The sequence below is a fragment of the Onychomys torridus genome, chromosome X (genome assembly GCF_903995425.1).
Source record: "Onychomys torridus chromosome X, mOncTor1.1, whole genome shotgun sequence".
Taxonomy (NCBI): domain Eukaryota; kingdom Metazoa; phylum Chordata; class Mammalia; order Rodentia; family Cricetidae; genus Onychomys; species Onychomys torridus.
Window position 1 is genome coordinate 121,659,616 of NC_050466.1, and position 8,150 is coordinate 121,667,765.

At 39.7% G+C, this 8,150-nt stretch overlaps 1 pseudogene; it reads right to left on the reverse strand.

The window, feature by feature from the left end:
- Window positions 1-473: 473 nt before the first annotated feature.
- Window positions 474-1,407, reverse strand: LOC118574463 (annotated as a pseudogene).
- Window positions 1,408-8,150: the final 6,743 nt, after the last annotated feature.

The window sequence follows — 8,150 nt, forward strand, 5'->3', positions numbered from 1 at the left end:
GGTAGAGTGCTTGCCTAGCAAGTGCAAGGCCCTGGGTTCGATCCTCAGCTCCAGGAAAAAAAAAAAAGAAAAATTTTCTTGCAACTCTCCACTAATCTATCATAATGGAAACATCCAGAATTTCTCTTAAACTACAAATTTATATGTAAATATGTTTGGGGCTAAAGTGTCACCAATAGCTTTAATTTTTTTTCCATAATGTAAGGCTTCCATGATTACTAACATCCAAGGGAATGAACAGCACATGCCTTCCTGGAACTGTTGATAGCCCTATATTTTATATAAGGATAAGAAGTTCCTTATGCCCCAATAGTAAATCATCTCACTATAATTTATTGTAACAACAAAAAAGGATATAATCAAGGCACCGTGAGAAAGACTAAAAAAAATAGCCTATCACAACAAAGATACATTACTTAATAAAAAGTATTGTGTAGATTTAAATATACTAACAGGGTCTTTTTTTTGGAACATTAACCCTAGGATGTTTATTACAAAGGTAAACCCTGATCCTTGAGATGGGCTTATCGGTAGGATTTCTGGTATCAAGCACCGGCACCAGGACCTCCGAACTTTTTGGATTCACAGCGACACAGATCGGCTACAAGCAGGATTCACAGCGATGCGACCGGATACAAACAGGATTCACTGTGACACGGATTGGCTACAAGCAGGATTCACAGCTATGCGGATCGGATACAAGCAGGATTCACTGTGACACGGACCAGCTACAAGCAGGATTCACAGCGATGTGGACCGGATACAAGCAGGATTCACAGCGATGCGGACCGGATATAAGCAGGATTCACAGTGACACGGACCAGCTACAAGCAGGATTCACTGTGACACGGATTGGCTACAAGCAGGATTCACAGCTATGCAGATCGGATACAAGAAGGATTCACAGTGACACGGACCAGTTACAAGCAGGATTCACAGCAATGCGGATCAGATACAAGCAGGATTCACAGCGATGCGGACTGGATACAAGCAGGATTCACAGTGACTCAGGTCGGCTACAAGCAGAGTCTGGTCATACTGAATGAGGATATATCTTTGATCTTCTTAGAGGCCTCATCCACATACTTTTGATAATAAGCTACCAGGGCTTTGGAGATGAGATTGTCGGAGAGCATAAATTTGGATCACATGACCAGCACCCTTCACACGGACCGGATATCAACAACAGCAAATCGCTCCTTAGCAGCAGAATGGGCTCCAATAACTTGTGCTGCAGGCTAGATCATCTCCAGGGGACGTCTGTCTATTTACCTTGATGAGCCCGTTTCCCGGTTTGCAGTGCACCACAGCTGTGGTGGTCTTCTTGTGTCCGAAGATCTGAACGGACTGCAGCGAACCCATAGACCGCATTGCTGTGAGTATGAACATGAACTCCTCACTGTGCGGAGCTGCCACCAGAAAAGGAAAGCTGGGGCCGCCCCAGTCCTTAACATAGTTTTAAAATGCAAATAAAAATCAAGTTAAAAGACCCAAAAAGTACAATTTCTTCATGCAAAGCATTCACGTATAAACAATGGTATATGTTCATGTGTTTTGATATTTTTTAAGGCAGTATCTCCCTACCTAGGGTTGCCTTGAACTCACTATATAGCCCAGGCTTAGCTCAAATTTATGGTCTTCCTTCTTCGCCCTCCTAAATACTGTGATGACAGGCATGCACCATGAAACTTGGTTTAATAATGGTATATGATTTGTGTTATGTTTTGAGACGAGGTCTTGCTGCAAAGAACAGGCTGGCCTTAAACTTAAAATAATCCTGCTAATATCCCTGAGTGCCTGGATGACTGGCAGGTATAGCCACCACGGTATACATTTTTATCCTAGATAAAAAGGCAAACATATGTGAATGACAAATGGAAAATCCTAACTGGATTATATGAGAGAAATTATGAGAGAAGAATGGAATTGTGTGGTGGGGAAATGTGAAAGTCAGGCAATGTATGAGCAAGTGTTTAAGTGTGTTTACAAGAATGCAGGTTTGTCTTGTATGTGAGTGAATTTGGGAGCAAATTCATAAGTTAATATATATATATATTTTGGTAGCATCTACATATTGCTAAGTATATCTGTGTGTGTATATATATATATATGAGTGTGTGGGTGGTTTGTGAGAGTTACATACAATAATTGTGCATGTACTAGTTAATATTGAATGTAAGCTTGACAGAATCTAGATTCATCTAGCAGACAAGCCTCTGGACAGACCTATAAGGGAGTTTCTAGGTTAGGTGAATTGAGATGGGAAGACACGCTAAATATGGAAAGCATTATTCCATGGGATGAGATGTTAGACAGAATAAAAAAGAAAATGAGAGCTGAGCACCAGCCTTGATCACTCTCTGCTCCTGACTGCATGTGCAATGTGACCAGATCTCTCATGTACCTGCCACCAAACCATCTGTGCAGTGAGTTAGTATATCCTCAAACTGAGCCAAAATACAGCTTCCCCTCCCAAAATTGCTTTTGTCAGACACTGTGTCGCAGCCCTGAGAAAAGCAACTAATACAATACAAACATGCTGTTTGGTGGTCATAGGAGCTTTCTTTTTTAAGATTTATTTATTTATTATATATACATAAGAGGGTGCCAGATCTCATTACAGATGGTTGTGAGCCACCATGTGGGTGCTGGGAATTGAACTCAGGACCTCTGGAAGAACAGTAGGTGCTCTTAACCTCTGAGCCATCTCTCCAGCCCTCACAGGAGCTTTTGTGTGTGTTAGCGGGGTGAGGATGTGCCTGCAAGTGTAAAAGTCTATCTGCTCTATAACTTTGAAAGCATGTTCATGTGAGTGAATGTGTTGACATGCTTGTATGAGGTAAATGAGTAAATAAACATGATGGTGTGAAAAGACTTGCAATATTGTAGGCATGCATGCTAACGACTGAAATTAATTTGTCACTACATTCCTGTTTTCATTATTTATAAATTTATTTTTATTGTACTTGTATGAGTCTTCCCTGCAAGTACACTCATGTGTAGGTGTGCCCTATGTGTGCAGCATCCACAGAGGTCAGAAGACAGTATTGGATTCCCTGAAACTGTGACTGCAGTTGGCTATGTGGTACCATGTATTCTGGTATTGTGGTGAACTTGCTAACTCCTCTGTAAAAAGGTTCTGCCTTTTGCAACACTGAAAAAGAAAAGGAATGGTCTCCCTTTAGCTATGGACTATGCACAGACTATAAAGAAGCCAGTGTCTCAGACAATTAAGGGTGAGTTTACTTCAATCCACTAGATATCATTTCCATTTTAATGAGAAGGATTCTGCTGGTAATCTAATTGAATAGGGATTTTTTTCCTATGACTTAGGGTATAATAGGAATATCAGTCTACAGGGCAATTGTTTCTTTCATGGTAAGGGCTTCAGTTGTGATAAGTGCCTAATATGTTTCCAGGTGTTGGTTCCCTAGAAAAAGTGTCATCTGGCTGAATCTGAGGGTTACTTATACCAAAATATGTGGGTAAGAGTGTTAACTTGTCTGTTTGATCCAGAGGATCCAGGAAATAAATCTTGGAGTTGCAGAACTGGTTGTTGCTGGGATATTACCTGTCAAATTGATATCTGTCCAGATTAGTTGGTCTTCAGTGGTTCTCAATCTGTGGGTCACAACCCCTTTGGAGTTGCATATCAGATATTTATATTATGATTCCTAATACTAGCAAAATTACTATTATGAAGTAGCAATGAAATAACTTTATGGTTGGGGGTCTGCACATCATGAGGAACTGTATTACAGGGTCACAGCATCAGGAAGGTGGAGAACCACTGGGCAAGTGCCTCTTGTTGCTTGGGTACCCACTGAAAAGTGGGTGACCCACTAAATAGGGCCAATACATATTAGAGATGAAGAATGTATTTATGGTTGTAGGCCATGTTAAAAAACTAACCAGAAACCCTTGATTTGATTGGTCTTCCACAAATCTATTAAATCCAGGGCACTATGATTTCTTGAATTGTTTTAGCATTAGCCATCACTGCCAGTAAGAAGGGATTATAGTTGTTAGGAAGCCCCTGAGAAACAAGTGGGTGGGCTCAGAGCTCAATTCAGCTTCCTCCATACTTGCCAACTTACCATGCTGCATACCATCTGTTGCCTTATAAGCCTATCCCAGATCCCAGATGATGGGAAGCTAACATTTTCCATTGTTCACCTCCTGAGGGCTGTTAGAAGGCTGAATATAGGAAGTGAAGCCTGCTTAGCCATAAAAATTCACATTAACAAGTTTCTGTATCTGTAGACTAGTGTCCATATGCTCTCACTCCTACTTTCCCTATTGTGTGGAATCTTTTAGAAATGCTATCACTTCCCATGCTATATAAGAGCAGTGCATTACCCAGTTTTAGTTCCCATTAGGTGGAGCTTGTAACCCAAACAGGTACATTCTATATAGCTGGTAAGTCAGTATGTTCAGCAGGGACTAGAGCTAGGGCCTCAAGGACAGACTGGGTCTCAGGGAAAGAAAGAAAACCTATGTCCTCCTTCAGTCAAGGTGTGGCCTCACATTCTTGGCTGTTCACTTTTGCATGTTCTGTTTACTACTCTAAGTGGTCCAAGAAAGTGGAAAGCAAATTGTCCTTATCAGTGCCATTAGTGGTATTTTACTGTCCTTGCTTGTGAAGGGCACCAGAGTCCTTTCCTCTGTCTTAACACCCTCAGGCTCTTGGATTCCATCTTATCTGGCAACACATTACTTACATACCACACTGAGCAAAGCCCAGTCTTGTGGTTTAGAGGCCCTGTTCAGTAGGCTAACAACTTAATTCAGAAGACTGAGAGAGACAAGAATATAAACTTTCTTTTATCTGGTAACAGGCTCAGCCTAAGGATTTGGGTATGGAGACACCTTGAAGGATGAATTAGAATGACACCTTGCCACAGCAAATCCCAATTAGGCAGCAACAGGGTGAAACCAACCATTTTACACAAATATCTCTCCAAATTATGATTAAGAGAGAAGTCTTGACCCAAAAACTACCTTGCTGGCTTATTTACCTCTCACAGAAATAACTAGGAAGAGAAACATCTTCTTATCTACAAATAACACAAATATCCAGGGAATCAGGAATAACTTACTCTCAGTTCAGAGGTTTACAGCCCTGTCCTTTCTCTATTTGGGCCTATGGCGTAGGCTGACATTCTCATGAAGCTCCATGCTTCAGACTCCCAATCAGTCACAGTAGTCCCAGTTCGCCAAGGCCAGTGCTGCTGCCTCATTAGGCTAATGAGGCACAGGAGGAGGCCAGAACAAATACAAAGTTGCTAGCAAGAGGAGTGATGCTGGACTGACCTGGAAGCATTCCAAATTTTGATTCCAACCATATAACACTGCTTATGAGAAATCTGTCAATTGATTGTTCTGTCGCCTGGTTAATTTCCTGATTAACACCCAAATTCTCTCGTGTCCTTATCACCACTTGTGCTGGCTTCAAGGAATTTTGCCTGAGCCAATAGACAGGACCTCCAAGGTGGCAATAGCACACAAGGGGATTTCCCTAGATGACACTTTGACAGGGTTACACGAGGTGACTATCCCACATAATCAAAGACCTTCCAGAAAATAAAAAGCCCGAGAATTCCCAGAGGATTGGGAAATCAGAGAGTGAGCCTATATATCTATCTCAATGATGGTATTTGGCAGCAGAATGGGAAGTCTCTAGGTCAAGGAATGCAGAAGAACAGCAGTGGAATTGGGGTCTTTTATAACTATAGGCTTTAACTTATCTATGGGTAACAGCTGTTGGGTGCAGTTTTGTGAGGAATGCAAATCAGGCAGGCATTTGGTGGCCAACAATCTGCTTATTTTGAATATATTTAAAACAACTGAGTGTGTAAAATTTGAGTTTGGTGCCAGCTGGCTTTTGCACTAATGGGTTCCAGCTTGCTGTGAAAAAGAAAACAACATAGTCAGTTTGCAGAAGTCCCTTTTGTATCTTTTATATGCCAATGTCCATGTAAATAAGTAAATATGTGGGTCTGTTACAGCATGACTGCACATAGTTGTGTGATTGTGTGGATATGCACATTCATGTATATGAGTGAATAGATAAGCATGTTTGGGTATTAACTTGTGTATAAGTATGCACTAAAATGTTTTGTGTGTTCTTAATATGTGAGCATGTTTGAGCTAGTGTGTGTGCATGTGTGAGTCAGTTCCTAATCATCTGTACTGATGCTAGGATGTGCTTATTTATGAATAAATGTGTAAGCTAGTTAATGTGCAAATACATAAGTAACTGAATGTAAACAGAATCATGTAAGCACACAACATGTGTATGCTTGTGAGTCTGTGAACATAATTTTTATTTACATATGAAAACAAATGTGTAGTGTATGAAAACAGCAGAAAAAGGATGTCTGTGTTTGTTTGCAAGTGGAAAGGAATAAGCAAAGAAGTGATGTGAATTTGTTAATAGAGAAATAATTATGTGAGTAACTCACCCTACTGTGTGTTAATATGCAGTCATGTTCATGCTTCTGAGTGAATGATCACTGTTCTGTGTCTAAAAAATCTAATTGTAGTTATGAACATAAAAACTTGTGAATATATAAAAAGTTTCACACAAATTATTCTGTGAATGTTTTTCATGTGTCTTTGTATATTAATGTTTAGTATGTTTATGTGTGGTGATTAGTTTTGTGTGAGCACAAGCATGTGTCAAGAAAATATATGAGCATTCATATTTTGTTTATGTGATATGTGTGTTTCTGTGAATTAATTTGTAAGCATAGTTGTATGGGTGAATATGTGAACATGTTCATCTCAGGCCTGAATATGTATTCTAAGTATATCTCTATGTGTTGATGTATAAACAAGATCAAAGTTGGAAAGTTGAGTCAGTAGTTAAAAACACTCATTTTTCTTGCAGATGACCTGGGTTCAATTTCCAGCACTCACATGGTAGCCCACAATCACCTGCAATTCCAGTTCCAGGGGATTCAATGCCCCCTTCTGGCCTCCATGGGCACTGCATGGCTGTGGTACACAGCCATATATGCAAAAAAAACCCTCATACACATAAAATAAAAACAAATACTTTGAAAAATGTATACAGCTCATGTTTGTGTGATAATGAGCAATTTTAAGTGAAGTAAAGGTATATATGAGTGTGTATATTTGTGTGACTTAATTTGCAAATATGTCTCTATAAGCATGTTATACCTTCATGTGTGTATGAGTGTCTTGAGTGTTTTGTGTGTATGAATGAGTTGTGTACTTGTATGGGTTCTTTCACATAACTATAAATTTTCTGTGTATGTTAAAATTCAAATATATTGAGTGAATATCTGTGCATAAAATATAAGCATGTGAGTATATATGTCTTGATGTGTACATGTTTGTATATTTAAACTAATACGAGCATTTTTGTCTGAAAATAAATATGGAAGGACTTGGGTATGTGTGTTTATAAGTAAGTGAATTAATTATTATATTTGTGTATGTGTGCGGTTATTTCAATGTGAAATTGTGATTGAATGTTTAGGAATCTGAGTGTGAGTCTTCCTCTTGAATTTGTTCTTCCATCCTCTGTGTTATTGCCATTTAATGGTAGGACTCAAAATGTGACCACAGATTTTAAAATGTATAAAGCTGTTAAGTGCACCCACAGTGTATGTTTGTTATCCCCCAACAGTTCCAAGTTGCCTATCACCAGGTTTAGAGCTAAGGCATTCTGCTGTGTGTATGACATCATACTGATGCTATGGAAATATGCATGACCCTTATGGTTCTGCCTGCTGGCTTTACTTTAGGCTGACTGCCCAGAAGCTGAGCTGCAGAGACAAATGGGTTATTTCAAGTGCAATGCTTCAGGAAGCAAGTGCTATTGGATGTAAGTGTCTGAATGGCTCCTATGTATCTCTATGTTAGGGGAAAGCCTACTGTAAACAAGCATTTGAGAAATGCTATCTAGTTACAGGGGTTTCCTGCTATACAGTTCTTGATTATAACTTTTGAGGCCCCTTACATGGCTTTACAGAATTGTAGCTGTGTTTGGCAGTTCTTAAGTGAGACTGAAAAGCCAACTCTGTCTCCCAATCCCAGGGTCAGACATCTTATTGTAGATCATTTTGTGTCATTCAAGAAAAATTCAGTCCCATTTGGTGGAGCTCTGGTGACCTTAAAGT